At 40.8% G+C, this 14,294-nt stretch overlaps 1 protein-coding gene across 2 annotated transcripts in view; it reads right to left on the bottom strand.

The window, feature by feature from the left end:
• USP54 (ubiquitin specific peptidase 54) overlaps window positions 1-14,294 on the bottom strand; it is a 153,687-nt gene that overhangs the window by 115,823 nt on the left and 23,570 nt on the right. The window contains exon 1 of one of the 2 annotated variants that reach the window (XM_006170048.3): window positions 1,140-1,221. The exons of the other annotated variant lie outside the window; for it this stretch is intronic. The gene's annotated coding sequence lies outside the window, so the exon portion shown is untranslated. Of the gene's footprint in view, window positions 1-1,139; window positions 1,222-14,294 lie in introns of those variants that run through there. 2 annotated transcript variants of the gene reach the window in all.

The raw sequence follows: 14,294 nt of genomic DNA, 5'->3' as shown, positions 1-14,294 counted from the left end.
GTTATAATCTAAGTCTGCCCATGGTATGGTCATTAAGGTAGATGGATCTCACATGACTGACTACACAGTTCAAGTCCTAGACCCAGCAGCTTAAAAAACATACAGGGCAAGTGTGCATGATGCGTGCCCAAAATCCTAGAAGGAGGGAGAGATGGAAGAGAAGATTGGGGACCATTCCCCATGGGTGGTGCTTTCTCATTTTCCTTCTCTGTCTCTCTCCAGCAAACCATGCCCACTGGCAAGAAAATAAAGGAAAGGAAAGGAAAGGAAGAAAATTAGTAATTCAAAGAAACAGAACTCATTATAAAAATGATATTTTACCAAATCTGAATACCAAGTATTAAATATTTTACTTTCAAAAGATTATAGACCTCACACCTCAAGGGAACAGGTACTAATGAACAGATCTATCTAACTTCCCAAAAATAATTCCCAGAAGCATCTGCTATCCTGCAATACTCAGCAAATCATTTCCCAGAATTGTCAACATATTGCCAAAATCTTCATGAATTTTGCCAACAACATTCTACTGATGGGAAAAGAATTACTGATTTTGGAAGTAAAAGTTACTTTCCTGTTTAGCCATGAAACACACTTTTCTTAGTTATTACTTTAACCAGTAAGTTACCATTGAAAATAAATATACAGAAGTAACAAGTCACATTCTATCTGAAAGAAATTTAAAATACTAAACCTACAACTCTTGCCTGAGAGCTCAAGAAAATCTATGAGGATTTTATTAAAATAATTTATTTAATTTTTTACAAAATTTATTGTTATCCTCTCATTTGACCGAGAGAGACAGAGAGAGAAAGGGAGAATGAGAAAGCAAGTTGCCAGGTCCAGGACTCAAACCACAGTGGACCACATGGGAGGCCAGTGCCCCAACCACCATGCCACCTGCCACCCCATGAGGATTTTTTAAAGCAATAGTAAAAATCAAATTTCAAAAAGCTTAGTAATTGTAACAGAGAAGAGAAAGAAAGAACAGAAACAGCATGAACTACATCTCTTGAAAATAGAGAGTTCTGAAATCTCAATTTCCAAGTTGAGTCTGTTGCTGCTAAAAGAAACACTTCACAGAGACTGACCAATTCAAACATCCTTCTATCCAACCAGTTTTACAACTACAAACTTACCACCAGCACAGCAAAAGACCTAGAGCAATCATGAGAGCACTTGTGGAGCAAGTGATACAGGAATGGGTTGGGACAAGGGAATAGCTTGGGTGGTGGGGAGGGAAGGGCAGGGAGGGAGGAGACGACTACAGCTAGCACAATGAGCAACTGTGAATCTAAACCACAAAGGCTTTCTGCAGAACAGGATATGAGAGAGAAGACTATCCTTTTTTTTAACCAACTATTAGAAGTTCACCACTGACAATGCCTGATAAAGCTAAAAGGTAGTGCCTCCAATAAAATTACAAAGTAAACTTAAGAAACTAAAAAAAGTAACTTGAAAGGACATATCACAAACTTTACCAGAGGCTTAAAAAAATTATGAAGCTATTTCCTCCAGGGTCATTCCTGATGACAAAGGTCATAAACAATAAGGTTTGCTGGGTAGCTGCTGCTTCCAAAGAAGGACCAGTCCTAAAAAATAGTTCTTTATACACAATCAAAAAGAGTGCCAGAAAACTATTAGGTTGTCAAGAAAGTCATGAGGTGTTTTTGGTTTTTTACGCAAAAATGCATCATGACTTTCCGGACAACCCAACGTTTTTGTATGGCTTTAGAGAACAGCCAGTGTTAGTATTTGAATCCCTAACTCAAAATTCCAAGATTGTATGGATTTAAATGAAATCAAATCACTTTAGTAGGCAAAACCTCTCTGCCTTAAATGGGCCACACTATTAAAGAAAATATTAAGTAAAATGAACTGCTGGAATCAAGTGAGTCAACTTTAGAAAGTTTGGGCTCTAAAGGTTCTCAACCCCAAAGTTGAGGACAGTGAAAGATCTCCACCCACCTCTCAGGAAAGAGACCAAGTTATACCACCAGGAACAAACAGCAGGCAAGTCCCACCCCTAAACATGTGATCAGTCAGCCCAGAACTTGCATTTGCAGGCAGTGCACATAGGCCCCAGAGGACCAACACACACCCTTCTATGTACTACTCCCAGTTATAAAACAGCTTTATTGAAAGGAGCTGTTTTATAACCATCAGCAGACTCCTTGCCAAATACAAAGATCTGATGTATTTACATATGTTGAGAGAAAATACGTGAGCTGACTAAAAAAGATTTAATTAAGGCTTAATAATAAAATCAAAGGGATAGGCACTGGCTAAAACTAATTAAGCTCTTACATTTTACCAATATACTAAAGAAATATTTTGGCAACAAAGATTGTGTGTGGTTGGGGGACGGCTATTGCTTTGCTTATCTCACTATTACTACTGTTAGGGCCAGGTGGGGGAGGGGAAGGTAGTGCACTCTCAAAGTATGAAACACAGGATTTTTACTGATCAGTGCTAAATGCAAGTAAAGATGTACAAATATTAAGGCCAAATTCCTCAATCAAATCATTAAGAGACAGGTATATATACATTATGAAACTAATCAGATAAAACTAGAGTAATGGGACACAATTACAGAGCTCAAACCTGGTCACAATCAACTAGATAACTAGACTTTTCATCTCTCGGCCAGTCTATCACAGAAGTGATCCACAGAGAAATCCCACTGTGATAGACTGTAATAATTTCTGAAGCACCTCAAAAGGGACTTCACTTGGGGCCAGCAGGTGGTTTAATGGTTAAGGTGCTGGACTCCCAAACAGCTGGCCGCAGTTCAAGCCCTAGACCTAGTGGCTTGCTTTCTTACTTTCTGTCTCTCTCCTTCTCTCTAGTAAGCACATGTGCCCTATAGCAAATTTTAACAAAATAATAATGATAATAAATAAAATAATAATTATTTTTAAAAATAACACTTCACTTAAAGGTGAAGTGGTGTGGTGGTTAAGGCACTGGACTCCCAAATGGCTGACCACAGTTCAAGTTCTAAACCTGGCGGATTGCTTTCTCATGTTCTCTCTCTCTCTCTCTCTCTCTCTCTCTCTCTCTCTGGCAACCCCACATGCCCTATAGCAAATTTAAAAATACAAATAGGGGCCAGAGGGGGCATGATGGTTAGGATGCTGAACACTCTCACATGACAGACCAGTTTGAGATCCAGACCTGGTGACTTGCTTTCACACTTTCTTTCTGCCTCTCTCTCTCTCTCTCTTGCTGTCTCTCTCTGGCAAGCCCACATGCCCTATAGCAAATTAAAAAATACGAATAATGGGGGTCAGAGAGGGCATGGTGGTTAGGGTGCCAGACACTCTCCTATGGCCAACCACAGTTTAAGTCCTGGACCTGGTACCTTACTTTCTCACTTTCCCTCCCTCTCTTTGTCTCTCTCTGGTCAAATTTAAATAACCGAATGAATAAATAAAATAAATAATTCTTTTTTAAAAAATAATTCCTTAAAAAATAAAAAAACACTCTGTAGTACTCACATTCTGACCTGTATTTTATTTTCAGACTTTTCTTATTCCCTGTTTTAAGACTGCACATGTTGGGAACCAGCAGTTAGCGTAATGGCTATGTCGCTGTACTCCCACATCGTTGACCGCGGTCCGCGGTTCGCATCCCCAACCCAGTGGCTTAAAACTCACGCCGGGTGCGTGTGCATGCATGCCCAAGATCCCAAGAGGAGAATGGACGAGCAGGGATTGCGGTGTGACCATCCCCCCTGGGGGGGTGATTTCTCGCTTTCTGTCCCTATGTCTCTCTCTGTCTGGAGAGCGCACACGCCCTATAGCAAAAACCTAAAAAAAAAAAAAAAAGACTGCACATGTCATTAAGAAAGAGAATCCTGCAGGTCTGGCAGGTAGCTTTGTGGTTAAGGACACTGGACACCCACATGGCTGACTGCGATTCAAGTCTGGGACCTGATGACTTGCTTTCTCACTTTCCCTCTCTCTTACTCTGCACCTCTGGTCAAATTAAAATAAATAAATAAATGTTAAATAAAATAATTATTTTTTTAAAAAAAGGAGAAAGAAAGAGAATCCTGCATCTCCTTTCCATTCAAAATAAACTAGATAACTACAAGTTTGTGCTAGGTGAATGTCAAGTTACCTGTGGGAAAGGCTTTTTGGAGCATAATTATAGGTCAAGAGGGAGAGTGATATATTGGATTGTCAGTTTTACTTTAAATGTCCTGGGATTCTAAAGGTAGATAACTAGTTCCAATACAACACTATATAACTGTGCTTCAACAAAGCTTAGCAAGTCATATTTATTCAAGTACTTTCCAGGAAATACGTAACAACATGATAGACTAGGCTACCCTTTGAACAAACGGACAAAGACCTCTGAAAAAAATTTTTTTTCTTTTTTTTTTTTTGGAGAGGTTTTTGCTATAGGATGCATGTGCTTGCCAGAAAGACAAAGAAAGACAGAGACAGAAAGCAAGAAATCACCCCCCAGGGGGAATGGCCACACTGCAATCCCTTCTCCTCCTTTATCCTCTTGAGATCTTGGACACACATGCACACGCACCTGGTGTGAGTTTAAGCCACCAGGTCCGGGACTAGAATCGCAGTTGACTACAGTTCAGCAACACAGCCATTACCCTAACTGCTGGTCCCCTCTGAAAATTTTAAAATATTATTAGCAGAGAGAAACTACCATTAAGACCTGCATACAATCAAGAAAAATCCTTGAGGTGGGGGGAAAAGAAGAGCACAAGCTAAAAAGTCCTTTTTATTCAGATCCCACAATCTTTCGTTTTTTGGTTTCCTTTAGCACGAAGGTTAGGGTACAAAGGACTGTTCAATTTTATCAAAAAGCAATTTGCTTCTCTTAAGAATCATAAAAGGAAAATAGGATTTCTCTAAGAAATATTAAGGTGACTCTCCAAGGAGTAAATCCAAACCATTTCTTGTGGGGAGGTGTGTGTGTTTAATATCTGAGATGTTAATGCTTATGTTGGCAGTAAAGGCAGGAGCTAAGTGCCTCCCGAGTAGAAAAAAAAATTAGGAAATAAAAGTCACTCAATTACAGCACCCTAGAATATAAGGAGGAAATTTGGGAACTTTTAAATAAACAATGGAAGACTGAGCTGGAAAAGTATAGGAAAGAATTTATTTTACGTCAAGTGAAAGTCCATAGAACAGTGGACTTGATTCCTGGGCCATATGCTTGTGGGTGGGGAGGTGTCTTGATTCAGAACTATTAAGCTGGAGTTTCAGAAAATAACACTGGGGTGGGTAGCAGTTGGCATGGTGGTTATTAAGGGTGCTGGACTCCCACATGGCTGACCACGGTTCGAGTCCCAGACCTGGCAACTTGCTTTCTCTCTCTCTCTCTCTCTCTCTCTCTCCTCTCTCATTCTGTCCATCTCTGGTCAAGTTAAAATAAAATAAATAAATATATAAAGTTAAATAAAATAATTCTTAAAAAAAAAAAAGAAAGAAAAGAAAAGAAAATTGGATCCAGCCCCACAGCCTTCTGGTTAAGGAAGACAGATTCTACATAGACAACCATGATTTGAGTCCCAACCTCTTCAACTTGCAAAACAGCTTGGAGGGGCAGTCAGGTAGCATGGTGGTTAAGGATGCTGGACTCCCACATGGCAGACTGCGGTTCGAGTCACAAACATAGAGACTTGCTTTCTCAATTTCTCTCTCTCTCTCTCTCTCTCTTTCTCTCTCACTCTGCCCGTCTCTGACCAAATTGAAAATTAACTAATTAATTAATTAAAAAAAAAAGCCTGGCATGTATGCATATAGCGAAAATCCCAGCAAGAGGAAAAATGGAGGAAAAGGAACTATGGTGTGGCAATGCACCACTGGAAGGGGTGTTTTCTCCCTCTCCTTCACTGCAAAAGACTTAATGACAAGAGAAATACTACAGAAAAAGTAGAAAGTTAAAAAAAACTAATCCTAATGATACATTTTGGAGATATTTTGGCTGTTAATTATTTATTTATTGGGAACCAGTAGTTAGCATAATGGCTATGTCACTGGACTCCCACGTAGTCCACCGCGGTTCGCGTCTTGGACCTGGTGGCTTAAATCTCATGCCGGGCGCGTGTGCGTGCGTGCCCAAGATCCCGAGAGGAGAATGGAGGAGAAGGGATTGCAGCGTGACCATCCCCCCTGGGGGGTGATTTCTCGCTTTCTGTCTCTATGTCTCTCTCTGTCTGTCTGGAGAGCGCACGCGCCCAGTAGCAAAAAACCTCTCCAAAAAAAAAATTATTTATTTGTGCTTCTAGTATTATAATATCATCATTATTTAAATTCCCTCGTGTAATTGTGCCTTGCATCACTCTTTTTATTTATTTATTTATTTATTTATTTTGGAGAGAGATTTTTGCTATAGGGCACGTGTGCTCGCCAGAGACAGAAAGCAAGAAATCACTCCCCAGGAGTGATGGCCATGCTGCAATCCCTTCTCCTCCATTCTTGTCTTGGGACTTTGAGTATGCACAAACATGCGCCCAGCTTGAGTTTTAAGCTGCCAGGTCTCAGTACGCAAACCATGGTCAACTACATGGGAGTCCCACAATGTAACCATTACGCCATCTGCTGGTCCCACGCCTTACATCGTTCTACAACTTATTTAAATTAGTATTAAATCAGGCCAGCCTACGCCATGGTGGTTAATTTCAGCTGGATCCCCTAATGCTGACTGTGTGGTTCTAGTTCTGGATCTGGCAGCTTGAAAAAACACAGTATGTACCTGTGTGTGTGTGTGTGTGTGTGTGTGTGTGTGTGTGTGTGTATGTATGCCCAAAATCCTGAAGCAATGGAGAAACAGACAAGGGATACTGGCAGGACCATTTCCCATGGCTTTCTCACTTTCTCTCTCTCCCCCAGTGAGTGCACATGAGTATGGCAAAATTTTAATATGTGTGTGTGTGTGTGTGTATACACACACACATTATGAGCATGTCATTATGAGCATTATGTCATTATGAGCATTAACCAACATATCTCTGGAGCCAGGTGATGGTACAGTAGTAGCACAGCAGTAGAGTACCTGGACCCAGGAGGCTAGTTGACCTCCCTGAGCACTCGGGCATGTGAGGTATCTTGTGTTCAAGGTCTGCTAAGAATGGTGGTGGACTGTGGCATGGAGACCCATTGGGAGTGCCTGTCTCTCTACCCCTCTTTCTTTCTCTTTCATGGAAGGAACAGATAAACTAAATAAATAATTTTTGAGAGGTTTTTGCTATAGGGCATGTGTGCTCGCCAGACAGACAGAGAGAGACAGAGAGATAGAAAGCGAGAAATCACCCCCCAGGGGGCATGGCCACGCCACAATCCCTTCTCCTCCATTCTCCTTTCGGGATCTTGGGCATGCACGCACACATGCCCAGCGTGAGTTTTAAGCCGACGGGTCCCGGATGCAAATCGCAGTCAACTACATGGGAGTCCAGCAACATAGCCATTACGTTAACTGCTGGTCCCAATAAATAATTTTTTTAAATGTCTTCAACTAGGATGATAGCTCCTACAAAAAGTTCCTTAACCATCACACCACCAGCTGACCCATCTAGACTTTTTTGAATAGTGCATTACTGCTGCATTATGGGACCAGTCCTAAAGCAACAAAACTTTTAGAAGAAAATATAAACCTAAATCTGCAAGGTCTTGAATTAGGGAATGTTTTCCTAAATATCAGAAAATTGACACCTCCAGCAGGTGGCGTGGAGGTTAAAGCAGCAGGATCCCAGGGGTGAGCAGATGGTGTAGCATCACTGGACTCCCACGTGGCTGACTGCAGTTTGAGAGTAGACCTGGTGACTTAAAACTCACACTGGGCGTATGTATGTGCATGGCCAAGATCCTGGAAGGAAAATGGAGAAGGGATTGTGGCATGGCCATTCCCCCTGGGGTGATTTCTCACTTTCCCTCTCACTGTCTCTGTCTCTCTGTAGAGTGCATGCCCCTTAAGACAAAAACCTCTTTTTGTTTGTTTGTTTTTTTGAGAGGTCTCTGCTATAGGTTGCGCACACTCACTGGAAAGACAGAGAGACAGAAAGTGAGAAATCATCCCCCAGGAGGAATGGCCATGCTGCAATCCCTTCTCAGTTCTCCTCTTGGGATCTTGGGCACACATGCACATGCACTGGCATGAGTTTAAGCCACCAGGTCCAGGACTTGAACCACAGTCAATTACATGGGAGTCCAGTGACATAGCCATTACACCATCTGCTGGTCCTGCAAAAACCTCTTAAAAAAAAAAAAAAGCAGCAGGATCCCACAAGCTTGACTGAGTTCTGACAAAAACTTAAAAAATAATAATACTTGTATACAAATATTCACAGCAACATTATTCATGATAGCCAAATAGAGAAAATCACCCAAATGTCCATCAACTGATAGAAATATAAAAAGTGGTACAGCCATACAATATTATTCAGCCATTAATATAAACGAAGTACTGCTAGAATATGGATGAATCTTGGTAACATTATGCTAAGTAAAAGAAGTCAGTTACAAAAGATGACCTACTGTAAGATTCATTTTATATGAATGTCCAAAATAGAAAAATCTATGAAAATAGAAAGTAGATTAAAGGTTGTCTAGGGCTGGGAGGGAATGTGAAGGGAAGGAAAAGTGACTGCATTTCTTTTAATGGTGATAAAAATGTTCTATAAGGGATTATGGTGAGAGCTGCTCAATAGTGAATATATTAAAAACTACTAAATTTTAAGCTTTAAATGAGTTAGCTGCACGGTATGTGAATTACATTTCAAAAAGCTCTTATTTTTAAAAACTCAGGTTCCCAGGGCTGGCAGGTGGCATGGTGGTTAATGTGCTAGATTCCCACATGGCCAGCCAGCCATGGTCTAAGTCCTGGACCTGGCAGCTTGCTTTTTCACTTTTCTTCTCGCTCTCTGTTTCTTTCTGGTCAAATTTAAAATTTATTTATTTATTTATTGTTTAAAAAATCAGGTTCCTTTTCTGTGAAATAAGGACATGCTTTGTTTCATGTCTGTTGTTTAAATCAGATCCCCATAAACAACAGCAGCTGCCACCTGGTAAAACTGGATGGCTTCAAATGCTTGGCAAACAACTTCTATGTGTGTGAAATTTCAAACAGCTGTTTTTTAAAGAATACATAAAAAAATTAAATCTGTCATGACATTCTTACTCTTCTGACATCGAACATTATCATTTTTTTTTTTCTTGAGGTTTTTGCTATAGGGCACATTCCCTCTCCAGAAAGACAGAGAAAGAAAGAGAGACAGAAAGCAAGAAATCACCCACTGGGGGGATGGCCATGCCGCAATCCCTTCTCCTCCATTCTCCTCTTGGGATCTTGGGCAGGCACGCACACGTGCCCCGCATGAGTTTAAACCACCGGGTCTGGGACTTGAACGGTGTGGACGACATGGGAGTCAATGTCCAGCGACATAGCCATTACGCCAGCTGCTGGTCCCCTGACATTATCATTTAAATCAAAACAGAATACAATACCATTTTCCTCGTTGTCAACAGCAATATTATTTTTATTTTAAAGAATTATTTACTTAGTTTTATTTATTCATTCATCTATTATTATTTATTCTTATTCATTAATTTTTTTTTGTTTGTTTATTTTAATTTGACCAGAGAGAGACACAAAGAGAAAGAGGGAAAGTAAGAATGCAACCCACCAGGTCTGGGACTCAAACTGTGGTCGGCCATGTGGAAATGTCCAGTGCCTTAATCACCACACACACACCACCTGCTGGCACCCCACCAACAGCAATACTGTTTATCACACATACATCCATGGTGAATGGAGTCAGATAATCATGACAAAAATAAGGCTGAAAATGCACTAAAATGGTACAGCAGGAAAAATCACAGTACATGTCTTACATTAGAATAGAAAGACAGAATGGATTTTTTAAAAAGGCAGGCTGAAGTGATAATCAATGGGCACAGCCTTTATTAAAGAATTACAAACATTCACCCACATGTCTGCAGAAATCCTTTTTGTTGCTTATTTAGCATATTTCCTTGGAGTACTCACTCAGAAGGCATATTAAAATCATCTGTTTGGGGTGGGCTGGCAGGTGGCATGGCTAAAGGGGCTGGATTCCCACATGGCCAACCACAGTTCAAGTCCCAGACCTAGCGGCTTGCTTTCTTACCACCCACCTCCCCACATCTCTCTGTGATCAAATTAAAATAAATAAATAAATAAAGAGGTGGGGAGGAAAGAAGGAAGATAAATAAAATAATTCAAAAAAATCTGTTTGATAAACAATCTGATCATAACTAGGGTGGGCAAAAAATGGAGATAATGAACTTCTAGGGTAGAGAGGTAAGAGGAAAAGGAAAAAAATGGATGGTTATTTACTGTCATTAAAGAGACTAATACACTACTCCTGAGCTGGTCATCTGAACTAGAAACAAGGAAAAAGGGAGACATGACAGTACAGTAGTAGTGGTTTGGAATAGGCAATAGGTCCTTTGGGCCAACTTGCTTTCTTTTCTTTCTTTCTTCCTTTTTTTTTTTATAGAATTATTTCATTTTTATTTATTCATCCATTTATTTTAACCAGAAAGAGAGAAAGAGAAACAGAGAGAAAGAGAGGGAAAGTGAGAAAGCAAGCCACCAGGTCTAGGACTCGAACCATGTTTGGCCATGTGGGAATGTCCTGCACCTTAACCACCATGCCACCTGTTGGTCCTCTTGCTTTCTTTTCTTAAATAAGCAAATAATTTAAATGGGCAGTTCACAGAAAAAAAAAAAAAAAAGATGACTTAAAGGTAGGAAAAGGTATCTTATTCATAATTAAAGAAATACAAAAGCAAACTATCATTTTTCATCCCTCAGATTGCTGAATATTTAAAAGTTGGATAAAGTCAGGGTTGGTGAGGGTACAAAGAAAGAAAAGTTCTTGTTCAGTCTTCGCAGGAATATAAATTGGTAATACTTCTCTATTTGAAGTTCTTATACCCTTTGTTTCAGCAATTCAATTTCTAGGAATTTACCCTGAGGATAACATTATACGAGTCGGTGAAAATAAGAGTAGATGGGAGGTGGACTCCAAATGGCCGACCATGGTTTGAGTTCCAGGCGCTTGCTTTCTTACTCTCTTTCTCCCTCTCTGGTAAGTGTACATCCCCTATAGCAAATTTTTAAAAATAATAATAAATAAAATTAAATAATATTTTTTAAAAAAAGAAGACAGGGACCAGCAGAGGGTGTAATGGTTACATTGCTGGACTCCCACATAGTTGACTATGGTTCAAGTCCCAGACCCAGAAGCTTAAATCTAAAACCAGGCTCATTGTGTGCATGCCCAAGATCCCAAGAGGAGAATGGAGACGGGATTGCCACATGGCCATCCCCACTGGGGGTTGATTTCTTCTCCCTTTCTGACTCTCTATCTCTCTGGTGAGTGAATGCCCCCTTAGCAAAAATCTCTCTGAAGAAATAAAATTTTAAAAAAGCTAATTCCAGGTTTGCAGTCTCCTTTAGGGTGATCACACACCTCACTGAACAGACTACTACCATTGCTATACATTGCTTCAGATATAGCCTCAGTTCTTAGACTTTTACCCAATCCTGTCCCTTTCCCATCTATGAGCCACCTCTGTTATTTCTGTCCAATGCAAACTCTTACAGAACAACTTCCATGTACTAGTAACTAGTATAAAGACCCTGGCTCTTTCAGGGTGGCTGACATGTTCCAATTTCCATCTGGCCATGCTGCTGACAGTCTCATGCACATCCCAGAACCTGACTCTTACTTGATGTCAGCTTTATGAACTCAACAAACTATCTTTTTCTCGAAAACTTGTTTTACAGTGTTCTTTTTGACTTGACAATAGAGATATGAACAAAGTGCCTTAGAAAACCTACAAAAGTCTTCTAGAGAAAGTAATACCTGAATTTGGTTTTAACATTGTATAATAAAGAATTTGGCAGGGTCTTATTCCTGGGAGACAATCTCTAAACTTTTAGAATTTCCTAAGTGATAAGAATAACTTCATTGGGAACCAGCAGTTAGCGTAATGGCTATGTCGCTGGACTCCCATGTAGTCGACCGCGGTTCGTGTCCCAGACCCGGTGGCTTAAAACTCACGCCGGGCGCATGTGCGTGCGTGCCCAAGATCCCGAGAGGAGAATGGAGGAGAAGGGATTGCGGCATGACCATCCCCCCTGGGGGGTGATTTCTCGCTTTCTGTCTCTATGTCTCTCTCTGTCTGGCGAGCGCATGCGCCCTACAGTGAAAATCTCTCAAAAAAAAAAAAAAAGAATAACTTCATTGTTCATGGTGGGCCCCACTAAGTTTATACTAGTGGGCCGGTGATATTAGGAGATACATAGAGTTTTAGTCCTTAGATTTTTGCTTATAACTCTTATATCCCTTATTATTTCCTAAGTAACTAGAACAATAAGCATATCTTCTGTTAAAGCATTTGACCTTTGTCCTTGGTTCCTAAAGCAGTTTCAGAGCAGTAAAGGTAAAAATGGTCTTTCCTTATAATGTTGAGGTGATTTAGGCATCAGAAGCAGGCCTCAGAAAGCAAAATCTGAGTTTCTCCTGCCCTCCTTTCACTTGCTTGCTTCCTTTTCTTCCCAACGCAGACCAAATTAACTAGAATTTCTCTTCCCAAAGAATATTAGAATTCTAATATTCCCACCTTTATATCTTAGGGCAGGTCAGGAAGAAATTCTCTGGCCTACCTTACATGTTATTAGATCAGAAGACCCCTGCTCCATACTAGAGAAGAAGAAACACAGCAAGTGGGGCCAACAGGTGGCTTGGTGGTTGGTGGCTGGGACACCATATGGCCAACCGCAGTTTGGATCCTGGACACGGTGGCTCACTTTCCCTCTCTCCCTTTCTCTGTCTCTCTCTGGTGAGTATAGAAAATTTTAAAATAATACTAATAATAGGGACTAGCAGATGGCATGGCAGTTACATTACTGGACTCCTATATGGCTGACTGCAATTTTGAGTCCCAAGCCCAGTGGCTTGAAAATCATGCCAGCATGTGCATGCGTGCCCAGGAGAAGAGATTGCAGGGTGGCCATTCCCACTGGGGGGTGATTTCTCACTTTCCTTCTCACTGTCTGTCTGTCTGTCTTTCTCTGGTAAGCACACATGTCCTAAGGCAAAAACCTCTAAAAAATAATAATTACATTACATTAAATAATTTTTTTTTTTTTAAAGGGAGGGACCAGCAGATGGCACAATGGTTGCTGGGCTCCCACATGGCCGACTACACTTTGAGTCCTGGACCCAGTGGCTTGAAACTCACTCCAGGCGTGTGTGTGTGCATGCCCAAAAGGAGAGTGGAGGAAAAGAGATTGCAGCTTGGCCACTCCCCCTGGGAGATGATATTTCACTTTCTGTCTCTCTGGTGAGTGTACACACCCTATAGCAAAAATCTGTCAAAAAAAAAGAAATGCTGCAAGAGGCAGGAGGCAGGCCTTCAGGAGAAGATTCCTCATGGCTCCTGCGAACTAGTCATTTCAGGACTGAACTTCAAGAATTAGGAAGAAACACACCATCCATCAGATGACTAGAAATCACCACAGGACCACAAGACACATGGGAAAGCAAGAGAATACCTCTCCTCCAAGGGAAAAGAATAATTCTTCATCCACAAGCAGTTCAATGGAAATCATAGAAATGTCTGATAAAGAATTTAGAACATTCATAATGGCAAAGCTAACAGAGATGAAAGAGAAGAGAGACAATGAACTACAGAAGAGAAAGGAGAAAGAAGCTGACGAGTTCCAGGAGGTGAGGAAATTCTTACAAGATCTAAACAAGGAATTACACACTTTAAAAAAAGATCCAAACAGAACTGTTAGAGATGAAAGCTATAATACAGGAAGTCAAAATCTCTCTTGAAAGTATTAAAAGCAGACTAGATCATACAGAAAATAGAACCTCAGACATAGAAGAGAAAATTGCTGGCCTAGAAAAATCCAGCATGAAGACTGAGAAAATTGCCCAAAAATTTGAGAATAATATACAAGAAGTACTAGATACCATCAAACGTCCAAACATTGGCATTCCAGAAGGCGAAGAGACTCATAAGGGCATTGATAATCTATTCCATGAAATTCTGCAAGAAAACTTGCAAACCTAGAAAGGCACTCAAAGATCCAGTCCCGGGAACCAGCAGTTAGCATAATGGCTATGTCGCTGGACTCCCACGTAGTCGACCGTGGTTCGCATCCCGGACCCGGTGGCTTAAAACTCACGCCAGGGGCATGTGCGTGCGTGCCCAAGATCCCGAGAGGAGAATGGAGGAGAAGGGACTGCAGTGTGACCA

This window comes from Tupaia chinensis, unplaced genomic scaffold (genome assembly GCF_000334495.1).
Source record: "Tupaia chinensis unplaced genomic scaffold, TupChi_1.0 Scaffold148012_1, whole genome shotgun sequence".
Lineage (NCBI taxonomy): Eukaryota > Metazoa > Chordata > Mammalia > Scandentia > Tupaiidae > Tupaia > Tupaia belangeri.
The sequence above is the reverse complement of the archived record's forward strand: the minus strand, read 5'-3'. Positions and strand labels throughout refer to the sequence as shown.